Consider the following 16,147-nt stretch of genomic DNA (forward strand, 5'->3'; position numbering starts at 1 on the left):
ATTTAGTTGGGGAGAAAGACAAGTCAATCTATAGGATTGACATGAAGCGATAAACAAGATGGTTAAGCGTTTAGCTGTTGCCCAAGAAGATTACAGTCAGACTGTTAAGAACTTAAATTTTACCTTTGCCATTTTTTAGGTGGCAAATTACATCTCTGTGCTAAAATGTGAATAATAATACAGCTATCTTACAGTCATGTTGCGAGGATTAAATGAGCTAATACTGTGCTTGGCACATACAGAAGTCCCACCTTCTCCAGTTTCCATGGCTTCAGTTATCAGCAGTCAACCACCAATGGGAACCAGATGATCCTCCTCCTGAAGTATTGTCAGGTCAATAGCTGCCTAACAGACATCACAACACCTAATCTTATCATGTAGGCATTTTATCATCTCGCAGCATCTCAGGAAGAAGGCTGAGTACAGGGCAACAAGCTATTTTGAGAGAGAGAGAGAGAGAGACGACATTCACATAACTTATATAAAAGTATATTGTTATAATGTTCCATGTTATTAATAATGGTCAAGCTCCTACTGTGCCTAATTTACAAATTAAACTTTGTCATAGGAATGTACTTATAGGAAAAAACTTTGTGCTCCTAGGGCTGGGTATGATCCACAGCTTCAAGCATCCGTTGGGGGTCTTGGAACATACATATACCCCATGGATAAGGGAGGATAACTGTACTGCATTCTCTGTAAATGCTTACTGTGATGATGATGATGATGGTAATGCTAACGAAGAAGAGGAAGGTAGAAAGGAATATGGTAATGGCGAATTCTGTGTTCTGTGAACTTCTCCAAGGGTTGAAGGTGTGAGAAGAGAGGAGATGGTCAGACATTTTCCTGATAAGATAGTATATAAAATGAATTACGACCCTGGGTATACTGTATCTTTTTTACAAGCTCAGCAGTTCAGTTTCTTACTATTACTGGGATTTAAAATTCTCAACAGTAACAACAAACAAAAAATTAGACACCTGGCTTTATCACTTTCTGGCTCAGTCGGTTAAGCAAGCACCTGACTCTTGATTTCAGCTCAGGTCATGATCTCAGGGTTGTGAGATAAGGCTCTCAGCAGGGAATCTGCTTGAGATTTTCTCTCTCAACTTCTGGCCCTCCCCCCCTGCTCTTTTACTCTCTTTCTCTCTCAAATAAATAAGTAAATCTTTAAAATCCTCAAAAATTAGAGGTTGACAACTGTTGTAGAGATTGTCCGGTCCCGTGGTCTCTAATATGGGCCCCAGGGGAGCTTTAGATTTTGATAATGTACCTCAAGCTTCTTGCAGGGAACAGGAAGGTCTTCCCCTTTCTCCTTTCATTTGCTGTGGCTTAATTTTTATCTATTTTATATGTTTGGGTTCCAGGTAACACTTTGTGATTTTATTTTGTTTGAAAAAGAGAAAAAGAAAGAAGGCTTTCATCTCTAAAAAAAAAAATAATAATAAGTTCAGATTTCTCCCTTCATTTTATAGATCAAGAAATTTTCTGCATTTTTCAGATGACAGGTATTTCTGGGAAGGACTCTTACTCCTCTGACTCAGATGAATTAACAAGCATTGTAAACCCAAGGCTGTACTCTGTGTTCTCAGGAATGTTGGCACTTCATTTAGAATACTGCCTTAAAAAGCATATACACCCAGTAAAAACTGTGCTCTATGGTGGGCAAGCCCAAGACAAGCTGCAACCTTTCAAAGAGGATAAAAGGGGGAATTAAGCATTCAGTCATAACAAGCCAACCTCATCTCACAGAGAAAATGACATAGGGTATTGTCTCCTTAACTCCTGGGGTGTTGGCACCGGTTGGAGTTTCAAGGCCTTTCTAATTATAGATGTGCTGTGTAACATTGCCTCCACCTGTACCTATAACACTAACAACGTTCAGCACTTAGCATTATCAAAGACTTTTCCAGCTTGAACTAATTAATTCATACAATTCCAACCATCTGGGACAGATAGTATTCTTACCCAGGTTTTACGGACACAGAAAATTTCAAAAGAGGTTTCTCCAAGGTCACATAGCAATTGGAATAGGGCCAGGAGTATATTTTAGAAGTACTAGATTTTTCCATTCATTAGAAGGTGACAACATTACAGTTTAGATTTAGGGGTAATTTGATTTTTTTTTCCTTCAGGGTGCTAAACAGATATTGCTTTGTTCAATACCAGCTCACTCTTTGGTTTCTTTTGTAGCTTGTCTCCCAAATGGAATGATTATACCCTTAGGAATTATCAAGTACGTCAAAATTCTTCGGAATACCAGGTAGTTTGGAAGCAATTAGAGGTAGCTAACATGAGCCAGCTGTTTGAACTCTCTTCTTTTCTTCCTGTATTACACCTGTAGTATCTCTTTTCAGTTGAGTGATATTGGAACACAGAGCTCTTGAAACGTAAAATGAAACCTCAGAAAAGTCAGTTATAAAGGCTTCTCTGTTCTCTTCTGGTAGCCAACCAACTAATTCCGATTCTTGGGAAATCGCATATTCCTCAAAGAAGGTCCTTTAGAGATAATACTGGCTTTTTCATCACTAGTTTTAGAAAGATTAAAAAATAGCCCATGTTACCCAGTTATGAGAAAGTTAAATTTGAAACAACACTAACTCGTGAGTAGAAAATCACCACCATCCCCTTGCAGCTTTTGTGCTAGTCTAATAGTTGTGACTTGAAAGCATATTGTATCCTTCCATGTTTACTCATGGTGAAGAAGTAGTAAATCATATACTTTGGAAAAAAGATATATATGTATACCTTTCCAAAAAGTCAAAAGCCAGTAAATTTTTATATAGACAATAATTATGCAAAGCAAGCAATGTCAAGTTAACATATCTTAATCAGAGTTCCATGTTGACTCAGACCAGTAGGACCAGAAAAGAAATCATTGTAAAAACTTTCAGAATATAGAAGGAATTTGGTGAATATGATTAAGAACTTTTTCTAAATAGGCATCTTTTGAAACACAAGGTCAAAGAACATCTGCATATTGTTTGTATGTGAGTCAGCATATAGTAGGATGTATAACTCAGAGGAACTTAGAGTTTGGAAGGATAATGGTTTACTCTCAAGCCTATTTTCAATATAAAGTCATAGGTCTGGGCCACTTAATTTTTAACAACTTCCATAAATAAGTCTGATTCACCCTAAACTTTAGAGATTCTTGGTGTCATTCCTCAGAACTCTTCTCAGAGAAGCTGAGCAGTTTGATGTATTAGTTTCAATTCAAGGCTAATCTTCCTGGATAAACCTAAATGTGAGAAAAGTTTATGTGAAAAGTTCAGATCTATATTCTCACACCATTTTCTGAAACAGAGCAGGAAAATACAGTGGTGATTGCAGTATGCAGATGGCTCTCAGGTGTGCTGCGCAATCCTTGAGCAACTCCTGAGGATCAGATGGCCTGGGGCAGGATGCTGAGACAGCTGGTGGCTCTTCACACATTCCTTCAGTCAGCAAGCCTGTATCAGACTACCTGCCAAGGGCATGGATGCCAGCTGTCCCTCTCCTTGTTCCATAATTTAGTAAAATACTAATCCCTGGAGCTCACTGATCACTTTATTTTTTTCATAGGAAAACATTTATCAAAGCTGAAGCAGGGGTGACACACTACTCTTCTTTATACCATCTTCGCCATCATCCAAAACTTCCTGAAAGAGCCTTTTTAGAGACTCAAACTTTTCCATGCTGGATATAGGCCCAGAGGGATCTTTTTCTTTCTTCTAAAGTGTGGAGCGGTCTGTTTGGTCATTTTCAGTTACACTTTCTTTCCCCCTATATCCATAAATAAAACCTGTCAAAACACAGCTTTCCATCCCAAGATGAGACAAGTCCTCAATAAATAATACTTTTGGGGCCAGCCAGTGCTTTAAAAGATAAAGATTTAAATATTTTAAAATAAATATTTGTTCATTTTACCTAAAAAATAATTCGCTCAAATTTCCTAAATTAATCTTGCTGGAAATCTTGCTCAGAAAAACATAAGGAAACTCCTTATGTATGAGGAGGGGATTTTGCACAGTGGTTGATGGAGAAAGTTTCCAGAGGTGGCAAGTTATGAGGACACTCTTGTTTGCCTTTTTTTTTTTTTTTAATTAACCACTGGTGTTTATTGGCAGGAAGGTAGTACCAGACCTAAGGCCCTTCACAGGGTGGCAGTGAGCTGGGCTCTGTCATCTTGGTAAGACACTGTGGCCACTGTTTCCAGAATCAAATACAGTTTAGTCCTCTTCTCCCTGCCTGTACAATGTGGGTTCTAGCAGGGTGATTGCCTCTACTGACTCACAGACAGCCCAAGGGGTCTGCTCCTGCTACTTCCTGGGGGGATTGTACTGATTTGCTTACCCTGCAAAGTGGCAGGAGGACACCATCTATTGTCGACTTTCTTCGCAGATCAAATCCTAGGAGAACCCAGGCTTTTTCCTCTCCTGTCTTTGTCCTTTCCTCTGGAAGAGGCCAGCCTGGTGAACTCCCTAGACATTGGCTGAGGTCTTCGTGTTCCACTACTGCTTGACATTCTCTGCCACAGCTGCTCAGAGTTTCCAGAAAGGCTCCATGTGTGGGCAAGTTCAGTCACTAGGAGCTGGGGTTGGAGACTTAGTCCTTCAGATAGGTTCTCTCTTGTACCTTCTCAGATGCTGATTCACCAACGCCTCATAAGGTAATAAGAAGGAAGGGCTGGAATGTCTTCCCTTCCTTCTCAGGTAATGGAAATGCCCTTCAAGCAGCAGCTTTAAATTTATTTTGGTTCTAACATTCCTGTTGGGAATTTCCAGATAGAGAGGAAGGGAGCTTTGATGGGATGCACTCTGTAAATCACATCAAAGACATGGATGCCTCCTTTTTCAGTGTTCCAGATCACCTGAGTGCCCACAAGAGCTCATTGTTAGAACTTGTTTCAACATTTTCTATTATCACTTGGAAATATTGCTATCAAAGTTAATCTGGAAATATTGCTATCAAAGTTAACCTGGAAATATCAAGTTTGCAAAATTGAGTAGAATTTAAGGTCTTGAGATAGCTGTTCCTCTGTGTTCAGTATAGCAGTTGTTACCAAAGACTACGTATTGATCAGATAAAATAAGAAAAAGTATTAAGTACCTATAAAAACATAGGTGACATAAATACAACATAAAATCATCTAGGCCGCCAGTGTTTAGTTTAAGATCAGATTCATTGCAATCTCCTGAAAGTCATGCTTATTCTCTAAGTAAGTTTTCTTGGTCCAGACTGTTGGATGGCATGTAATTGCCAAGGCAGCAGAATTCTCTGAAAGTTTCCAGCATCAGGTTTCCTTGGAACAGGTCCGTTCATGGATCAGTCTTCTGAAGCAGATGACCTTGCCATGGTTGGTTCTGACTGTCCACTGTAAGCCATCCATGCTCTTACATGTTTCCAAAGGTTGTACAGTTGGAAATATGCACAGGGCATATACTTGGCCAGCATTTGGGTTTAATAATCCCTTATCTTGATGCTGATTAGATCCAAGTTAATACAATCTTTCAGCTGGATGGTTTGGTATAAGCAGAACTCTAAGAAAGAGGATGGGTTATTCATTTCCATGGACCTCTTCTATCAAAAATTTCATGTGACATTGATCTTTGTTAACTACAGTTACCTTTAAAAAGCAGTATGAAGGGATTAGTTCAATATTTATTTGACAAATGTGTTTTGAGCAACAGATATGTTATTAGTCACTACAACAAAATAATGAAAAATGAACCTATGCAGAATTCATAGTCGAATGCAAAAACACAATAAAATAAATAGAATGACTTACATAGAAGTCTGTACAAAATGCTATGAAACTTCCAAGGAATGAGCCACTAATTAGACCTGAATCAGGACAGTGAGTTGGGTAGAATTAATACATGTTAGGGCAGCCCGGGTGGCTCAGCGGTTTAGCACCGCCTTTGGCCTAGGGTGTGATCCTGGGGACCCGGGATCAAGTCCCATGTTGGGTTCCCTGCGTGGAGCTTGCTTCTCCCTCTGCCTGTGTCTGTGCCTCTCTCTCTCTCTCTGTGTCTCTCATGAATAAATAAATAAAACCTTTAAAAAAATTAATACATGTTATTTACAAAGATGACGTAGCTACCAAATATAAATAAATATGATCTTGGGTTCCATAATAGAAGTATAATAATTAGCTTCAGAATAGTAGATATAGGTAGTGACTACTTGAGCTTATCCAACTATATATGGAATACTGGGTTCAATTTGGGGCCAAAATTAAGAGGATATTAATAAACCATAAGCTGATTCAGAAGAAACTATCCAGAGTGAATAAGATGAGTAATATTTAGCTCAACTGGTATATCCAGAGAGAACTTTAGAAGAAACGTGCTAGCAGTCACAAATATGTAGGGGATTTTTATGAAAAGATGTGTTTTGTTTATCACACAGGACCTCAAGAGTAAAATAAATAAATCGATTAAAATATATGATGGATGGAAACTGAAAATATACCAATTTTGGCTAAAGTTAAAAGAATATCCCAGAATCAGAGCTCTATAAAAGATAAAATAATCTGCCTCTTGAGTTCTTAAGCTATTATCATCAGGGAGCTTACTTAATTGAGGCTAGACCTTTTGTAGACAATATTACAAATGCACCTAAGCACTAGTTGGGTAGTTAAACCTCGTGACGTTTTTTGACTCTCCCAAATCTTAGATTTTATGATTTGGAGTTGTGGTTTTAATATTACACATTATTTCCAAGGAATAACAAAGTAGATGAGTGTTCTTTTAATCTCCGCCTTTTGATTGTTTTATGACCAATGTATGACAGCAGTGGGTGATAAATGAATCACTTAGCAAGTGACAGTCTTAACATTCTATACTAAAGTCTTGGTGGTTAGTAATAAAGTCATTCTCTACCACCAGTATCTTATGATTCAAAACTATTGGGGAAGATGAATACCAAGAAACAAACAAATGAAGTCAGTATGTTGATGCTGAGCAAAGGCTACATTAAGGCTGAGAGAGAAACAGCACCGAGAGGGGCAAATCATGGAACAAAAGGTACAAGAGTATCCTTCAGCAAGAACAGGAATACAGCTGACACTCAGCATGGTGTTTACTAAATGCCTGGTGTTTCATTTCTGCTTACACAGCAATCCTCCAAACACCCCTATGAACTAGATTCTATGATCATCATCCCCTTTTGATGAATGAAGAAACATGGCACAGAGAGGTTAAGGAATAATGCCTAATATCACATAGCTAGTAGTTGATGAACCGGGATTTGATCCTAATCATCGATGCTCTAGAATTCACACTCTTAACACCTATATCAAGAACCTCTAAGCTGAGGAGAAACAAGTCATAAAGGAAGCAAGAAGTAAGGGCAAGCATAAAAAAAAAGGGAAAAAAATCTAGTTCTTTGAATTCCACCTTAAATAGGTAAATAACCATTATACACGAATGTTTTATTTAAAATGAGGGAAAAATGGGAAGACATTCATAATGAAATCCCAATTCTCCTCTGTTAGAATCATTTTAACAAATTCACTTTTGAATGTCTTTTAGGCACTTGCCAATTGCGACTCATGGATCGCAACACCCCAATGATACAAGCCTGAAAGGATTCCCTTTGCAATTATCTACAAGGACAAAGGAAAGAAAGCACTGCCTTTAATCATAACCTCTGTACCAAAGCCCAAATGCAGGATGAGTGAGAATTGAGGCACCTTCAGATGCAGAGCAATTAGAAAAGGTTATGTCTTTCACGTGGCTGGTGGTGGGGAGCAGTGGAAGAAACACACAATATCAAAATGCTATTCCACCCTATAAGCATTAATCTGTACCTGCTGCTACAGGCCAAGAAAATATAAAGTTCAGTTCTTCCTCTGGGTCCTAGGATATTTCTCTCCCATGAATTTGGTACAGTCAGTGTTGAGTGAGGGAAGAGCTCACAAAAAGTCTTTACTATTTCTAATATTCTGGCCTTGCAAAAAGTTTAAGCCATGCGGCTATGCAGAAATTTTAACTTCTCCCTTCTGCCTACATGGTAGGATATATCCTTGAACCTGAGGGTAGGAGCCAACTGAATTCTACTTCTACCAGTTAGTTACATTTGATGTGTTTCACATTAGTTTTACAGAATGCAGAATGATACACCAACACGTTGACATTCATAGAGACATCACAAAATTTTTACTTTGGTAGATGTAATCTTTCAAGCAATTTCTAAAGTTTGTTAATAAAATCTTGTGGGATTTACCTTAATCAAACCCTACCTAGAGCACTGCAACAATAAGCAAATGAAAGTCCAAAGTAAAAACCCAGTTGTTACTTCTTAATTCAAGTCCAAATGTCCAACCCATGTTATATTATGAGTAAAGAAGGCAGAAGGATGGGAAGGGAGAGAAGTGGCCCACAGAGACGTCTAGAAAACATCTAAGGCATCTGCAGGCCTGAAGCATGTGTCATTTATTTATACAACTTGTATTTTAGAATGTGGAAAACCATAAAATCTGACAGAAAACCCCTAATAAGAGTCAAAGCGAAGAATTTGTGGTCAGTAGGGGCGCCATGTGGGAGAAGAGGGTGGGGATGATTCCATTTCCTCCTCCTCCAGATTCTGACTCACAAATTTAAAGCAATTAGAAACAAGCATCACTCAACAGAAAGCATATTCACTGTATATTAGTTATTCAATATTCTCCCCCAAATGCTCGAGTGATGCATTATACATAATGGGTAAAGTATAATATTACTATGTCAATTCCAAAGTCAGCTGTGAATCCTTCTGACTAAATGAATATTCAATACTTTTTCAGTCTTTTAATCTTTCCAGAACTAGAAAATATTTAGTGTGGCAATATATATTTCATAATATTAATCAGAGAGATTGGTTTTACTTTCCTCTTTATTGAGGTGTAACATATGTACTGTTAAGTGCATAAACCTTACTTGCACATCTTGATGAATTTTCATTTGTATTCACCTGTGTGACAACTACCTAAATCAAGATACAGCATATTCCAGTACCCCAAAACTCTATTATGCCCCTCCAATCAATTATCACTACCTATCTTCCAATATTCAACACAATCACTATCTTAATTTCTGCTTGTTCATGAACATATAAAGTTACATATGTGTGTATATGTAAATATGAATGTGTGAATATACATATATATATATACATGTATTGTGTGTATATATACAAATACCTAGACAGACATACAGAGAGACAAAACAGTAGAGTAGTAGAGTAGGTACATTTATGCCTGGCTTCCTTTACTCAACATTTTGTCAGTGAGATTTTACTCAATTTGTGGTGTGCAAAGATAACTCATTCCATTTTATTGCTTGTAGTATATTCCATTGTATGAGGATACCACAACTTTCATATCTATTTTATTCATGAACATTTGGTTTGTTTTCAGTTGAGTCTGTTATGAATATATCTGCTATAAACATTTTTGAGACATTGCTAGGCATGCTTTCCAGTGGGCAAAAACATGAATTTCTCTCATGTATGTACCTGATTCACAAGATAGGCATATATTTAGCTTTAGAAAATCCTTGTAGTTTTTCAAAGTGGTGTTTCAATTTAAATCTCCACCAGCAATGTATGAGAGTTTTACTTGCTCCGTACTGTCAACAACAGTTGGTATCATCAGATATTTTGTTTTGTCTTTATTTCTTCTTAATATTAGCCTTTCTGATGGTTATGTAGAGGGGTCTCACCTGGTTTTAAGGCATTTTTCTGGTGACTAAGAGTCTGAAAACCTTTTCATATATATACACCATTATGATCTGTTGGATATCCTATTTCAAAATGTGCCTTTTTAAGTCTTTTTCCCATTTTAAAGTTCAGGTGTTTATCATTTTCTTAAATACTTTATATATTTTAGCTATATGATCTATAGTGGATGTAAGGTCAGCAAATATTTTCTTCTAATTTATAACTTGCCTTTTCACTATCTTAGTGATTTTTTTGATGAATAGCTCTTAAAGTTAACAAGTCCAATTTATCAATCTTGTTTTTGTGGTGTTTCTTATGACTCTTTAAGAAATCTTGGCCTGTAGCCAGAGGATGATGAATTTCTGATTAGGCACAAGATATACAAAGGATTATCTTATCATTCTGAAGTTATAGTACTTGGTTGGTTAGTGGTTATATTCTATAAGATAGTAATTTCTATGGAAAAAACAAATGAGCTAATGAAATATTTCCTTTGATTTTAGTCAGCTAAATATTTATAAATGATATGACATTCTTGATAATCACCTCCATGTCTATATCAAAAAGACTAGAGATAACAAGTGTTGGCAAGGATTTGGAGAAGAGGGAACCCTTGTGCACTACTGGTGGGAATATAAATTGTCACAGCCTCTGTGGAAAGCAGTATGGACATTCCTCAAGAATTAAAAAATAGAACTACCATAACAATCTAGCAATTCTACTTCTGGGTGTTTATCTAAAGAAAACAAAAACACTAACTTGAAAAGATATGTACAGCCCTGTGTTGATTGCAGCATTATTTATAGTCAAGATATGGAAACAACCTGTGTCCAATGATGGTTGAATGGATAAAGAAAATGTGGTGTGTATATACAATGGAATATTATTCAGCCATAACAATGAAGGAAATTTTGCCATTTGCAACAACATGGAAATAACCTGAGCTCATAGGCACAAAGAACAGATTGGTAGTTGCCAGAGGCAGAGGTGGTGGGTAGAGGGTAAAAGAAAGAAATGGGTTAAGGATGTCAGAAGGTACAAACTTTCAGTTATAAAATAGATAAGTCATGAGGATGTGATGCACAGCATGGTCACTCTAATTAATAACACTGTATTGAATCTGAAAGCTGCTAAGAGAGTAAATCTTGAAATTTCTTATCACAAGAAAAACATTTGTAAGTCTTTCTGGTGACAGATGTTAACTAGACTTATTATGGCAATCATTTTGTAATTTATACAAATATTGAATCACTAAGGTTGTTGTACCTGAATCTAATATAATGTTATATTTCAATTATGCCTCAATTAAAAATGTTCAGAAAAAAAAATTTACCAGAAGCTAAAAAAGAATATGATGCCTAACATACAGATACTGCCTGGATTTTAAGGCTTTCTATTCAATGATCTTATACTACATTTTGTGCACACACAAAATCACAAATTGTACAATCACCTATGCAAATGTGTTTTCCTTACATTTATAATAACTTATATCAGGGAAAAATATTTAAAAAATAAAACAAACAGAAGTCCATTTATATGTTGGCCTTGGAGAAGCTCCTTAACCTCTCTGGACTTCAGTTCACTGCCTGGAAATGGGGATGATAATAGCACATATTTCAGAAAGTTGTTTTGGAGAGTAAATAAATGAAGCATGTAAGGCACTTAGTAAGAATCCAATAGATGTTAGGCATAGTGATTACCATCAAGGAACACCAAACTTGGGGTATGTGTAGTGATATCCAGTTTTACTTTTTAAAAAATATTTATTTATTTATTTTAGGGAGAGAGGGAGAAAGAATCTCAAACAGACTCCATGCTGAGCTCGGAGCTCCACAAGGGGCTGGATCTCATGACCCTGAGTTTAGACCCTGAGCCAAAATCAAGAGTCAAATACTTAACCAACTGCACCACCCAGCTGCCCCTGGACCCAGTTTTAGATGAGGAAACACTATGAGAGAAGTTAAGCCTATGACCTTAGCAGTAAATCTTGTCTTTAAGCCCACATCTGTATTTCATGGGCTTTTAATTCACCATGTGACAATTGTAAATTGTTTACTGGACACTGAGCATTGGACATACCTGAATTTGGGTAAAAATTAATGAGAAATAAGTACAAGGGGTACCAAAACTTATTAAAGATTCTTTGAGCTATACTTTCTAGGTAACTCACTATTAGGAGAACCATTTAAACAGATCATCATAAAGGGGCTCTCATTTGTTTAAACTTGATGCAAAGCCTCTTGATAGCAGAGCAGTGTCTTCTATGTCATTGTGTTATTCATAATAAATAGCTCAGTGCTGGGCATGGTGTTGATTTATGGATCACTGAGAAGACCTCAGAGAAGCTAGCTGCTGAGACATGTTATCTTTAGATCCTATTACATTTTGGACTTTAAAAGTCTTGCTTATGTTTTCTATAGTCTGATTTCTAACTCATCACACATTTTCATTTTGGCTTTGGAGTGTGAAGAGGTGTTCTACAATGCTGGTGACTCATCTCTGATGGAACTGATAGGACAGTGATTCTCAATGTGTATTCCCCAGAGCAGCAGCAGCAGCACGTAGAAGTTTGTGTGAAATGCAGATTCTTAGGCCCCACCCGAGAACCTATGAATCAGAAACTCTCAGGTGTAAGGCCACATAATGGGTCACAACAAGCTCCCCTGGTGATTCTGACACATGCTAAAGTTTGGGAAGAATGTGTTGGAGAAGGATTACTAGCTTACCCATCTAACCATGTGATGTAACTTGACTTATTTATTAATAAATTGATCACAAACTCTCCAAAAACCATGTCAAAAATAATCATTTTATTTGTAGTCATTTGATTTAATTTATCTGCTTTTTGGACCACTATAAAACTAACATGAATCAAATTTTAAACATACAAAAGAACATACAAAGAAATCCCTCTTCTTTACTCTTAGGTCCTAGAGGTGAACCACCATGAAGTCTGTTTTTGTATCTTTCCAGCATTATTTTATACATATACTAGCAAATAGTTGTGTTTCTTCCTTGATTTCTTTTCTATACAAGGTGTAGCATGCTCTATACACTGTCCAAATGTAGCCATCTTTAATAGTGCTCAACATATATAGTTTCCACATTAAGTTTTGTGGTCTTTTCCATGTTTTGTAAAAGAGGGTATGCTTTACAGAACCTTCTTAAAATAGGGATTTGTTTTGCATTTATGTGTTTCCATTAAACAAATTCTAATGCTTTACACTAATAATATCTTTTCTTTTAACTTGATTTCCAAATATTCCATTTAAATGATCACATATATAGAATTATCATATCACCAGGTGTAATTTCTCCTACACCACTCCCCAAAACCTCAGCCTTCTACAAATGTCAAGGGCTTCATCATATATAACTAATTTAGTTTTCAGATTTAGATTTGAACCATGTGTTATTCATTCAATAATGCTGGAATTTATTCCGAATTATGCTGGAGGCCCCTTGCTTTTAGCTTCCTATTAAGAATTATATTGAAACTCCTTTTTGAATTTACTTTTATTTTAGTCTTCTATACCTGGCATAATGCCAATTCATTTTTTTTTCTAAAAAATGCAACCATATTCTCCTTCTTTATTCTTTTAGCAATATTGCAATCTTGACATTTGATCTCTGCAAGCAATTATCTTGCTTCTTAAATTCTCCCTTTAATATTCTTTAAAGGGGTTGAAACATTTAAAATAGCCCTCTGGTCTACGCCAAAACGTTCCCAGCTGTCTTAAAATATGTACCAAATTATACCAAGGGACTTATCTCTTGAAAATAAAGCCCACAGGAATGGTTCTAAATTCCCTAACTTTGAATTCAAGGCCTCCAATATTCTCCCTTTTCAGACATATCTCCCCTAACTAAGCTCTCAGCTCAATAAAGATTGTTATTTTTAGTTTCTTGAGTTTTTGTGGTGTCTTTCTCTTTCCATGGCTTCATGAAGCCCATTCCCCATGATAGCCTGTCAACTTGTTTGCTATCCCTATGTCAAGATTCCTATGACTGAGATGCCCAAGTCCCTAACAATACTACTGCTTGCCTTTAAGTGGGCATATTTTATCTTACTGGGCTTTGTAACCACCTTCCAAGATAAAAATTGTGAGTATCCTTACCCCATGTTACCAATAAGGAAATGGAGACTTATCGGGCTTTATCCTTCTCCTTGATTCTTCTGTGTTGACACGCTTGGCACTCACCCTACACTACCTCATAATGCTATCTTTCCATGTGTGTATGACTTGTCAACACAGCTCAATTTTCTTAAAAGCACACACTTTATCAGACTGTCCTTCGGTTCATCCCCCTGTGACTTGAACAGGGAAGGAACATGGTAAATGTGAGTGTTAGACTTGTTAGAATCAAAGAATCAAAACTTTGAGCAAAAAGGGAGCCTTACAGATCACTTAATGAATACTTGTATGTCTCAACAGATTTGAGGTTTGTATAGCCCTGGAGATAAAAAGTACGATGCCACTCATTTTTATTAAAAGATTGGAGATTAAAATTTCTTTAGTTTTAAATAAATGATGACATAGGATAGTATGAAATTTGAAATTTAAATAAGTTATAAGATGAAACAAGAAATGAATTTTTAAGATGAAACGTGAAACTTCAAAGAAACTCTAGAGAAATATCAGAACTGTAACTGGCTGCTTCAAGCTACCCAGACTTCTAGGCGGTAAATTTTTTTTCTCTTCTGCAGTTGGTGCTATTGCTGTTGAAAAAGCTGAGAAACATAAAGTACAATGTTAATTAAGGCCTGGAGAAGGTAAGCAAATTGCTCCTACTCACATTAACTCAACCAGTATTGATTCAGCATGTGCAACTCACTGTGCAAACACCCGGGCTGAAATAATAAGTAGAACGGACAAGGACACCCACCTTATAAAATTTGTATCTAAGTGGGGGTAAAGGGAAGAGAGATTCATTAAATTAATATTCAGTGTCTGAACCCATATAACCAGCCACTCACTTGGTTAGTGCAGCAGAACACATTAAGTAAAACAACTCAAATCTTTATTGCAGCCTTCCCAGAAAACACCCAAGGTAGAGTCCACTCTCATTGCACAACAAAACATCTTTAGCATGTTTTCCTGAATCTTACATCCCAATATGGCTTTCAGCAGCTGGTCACTGACAAAAACTTAACTTTCCCAATGTTCTTCCTGAACTTCAGCCTGAAGAGCTCCCGGCACTTTGGCCTCTCCCCTCATCTCTCTTCCCATCCATTATTTTATTTATTTATTTATTTATTTATTTATTTATTTATTTATTTATTTATTTAACATTTTATTTATTTATTCATAGAGACACACACACACACAGAAAGAGAGGCAGAGACACAGGCAGAGGGAGAAGCAGGCTCTGTGCAGGGAGCCCGATGTGGGACTCGATCCTGGGTCTCCGGGATCATGCCCTGGGCTGGAGGCGGAGCTAAAGCCGCTGAGCCGCCAGGGCTGCCCTATTTTTAATTTAATTTTAAAATTTTATTTCAATTCAATTTTATTAACATGTAGTGTATTATTATTTTCAGAGGTAGAATTTAGTGATTCATCAGTTGTGTATAACACCCAGTGCTCATCTATCAAGTGCCCTCCTTAATGTCCATCACCCAGTTATCCCATGCCCCCCACCCACCTACCCTTCAGCAACTCTCAGTTTGTTTCCTATAGTTGAGTCTCTTATTGTTTGTCTCCTTCTTTCTTTTTTTTTTTTAATTTATTTTTTATGATAGTCACAGAGAGAGAGAGAGAGAGAGAGAGAGGCAGAGACACAGACAGAGGGAGAAGCAGGCTCCATGCACCGGGAGCCTGATGTGGGATTCGATCCCGGGTCTCCAGGATCGCGCCCTGGGCCAAAGGCAGGTGCCAAACCGCTGCGCCACCCAGGGATCCCCCTCCTTCTTTCTTTTAATCTTATTTTTCGGGGCATCTGGATGGCTCACTTGGTCAAGTGTCTGCCTTCTGCTCAGGTCATGATCTCAGGGTCCTGGGATTCAGCCACACACCTGGCTCCCTGCTCAGCAGGGAGCCTGCTTCTCCCTCTGCCCCTACTTCTCCCCCTGCTTGTGCTCTCTCTCTGTCAAGAGACAGAGAGATAAATAAATAAATTTTTTAAAATCTTATTTTTCCTTCCTTCTATGTTCATCTGTTTTGTTTCTTAAATTCTACATATGAATGAAATCATGATATTTGTCTTTCTCTGACTGGCTTATTTCACTTAGCATAATACCCTCTAGCTCCATCTATGTTGTTGCAAATGGCAAGATCTCATTATTTTCGATGGCTGTATACTACACACACACACACACACACACACACACACACACATATATATATATACACATCTTTATCCATTCATCTGTTGATAGACATCTTCTTCCCATCTATTCTTTCCTCAAAAATGAAGCTACCTTCTTATAAGAGATTTCAGTGGTTGTAGTGATGGGAAAAAA

This window comes from Vulpes lagopus, chromosome 4 (assembly GCF_018345385.1).
Source record: "Vulpes lagopus strain Blue_001 chromosome 4, ASM1834538v1, whole genome shotgun sequence".
Classification (NCBI taxonomy): domain Eukaryota; kingdom Metazoa; phylum Chordata; class Mammalia; order Carnivora; family Canidae; genus Vulpes; species Vulpes lagopus.